This window comes from Cynara cardunculus (assembly GCF_001531365.2).
Source record: "Cynara cardunculus var. scolymus isolate 2C chromosome LG 2, CcrdV1, whole genome shotgun sequence".
Classification (NCBI taxonomy): domain Eukaryota; kingdom Viridiplantae; phylum Streptophyta; class Magnoliopsida; order Asterales; family Asteraceae; genus Cynara; species Cynara cardunculus.
Genome location: NC_037529.1, coordinates 19,400,146 through 19,400,501, shown reverse-complemented (window position 1 = coordinate 19,400,501; position 356 = coordinate 19,400,146).

Genomic DNA, 356 nt, shown 5'->3' with positions numbered 1-356 from the left:
AGTTCTTCAGCGATCACTGAACATACTCAGTGTATTGATCGCTGGAACTTAAAATACAGAAACTAAAATACATCGAAAGGAAAAAGGGATTATCATCAAATCACTGAGAAAGAGGATCAACAAAAGTTGATGAGCTAGACAAGTAAAAGGCAAAACTCAGTGTCCACATCAACTGCTGAAGCTGAATACATAGCCGCTGGAAGTTGTTGTGCCCAAGTCCTTTGGATGAAAAACTAGCTTAATGACTTCGACTTTAGTTTTCAAAGATTCCTATATATTGTGATAGCACTAGTGCTATTGCTATTGCAAGCAACCCTGTTCTTCACTTCAAGACCAAACATATTGAGATCAGATAG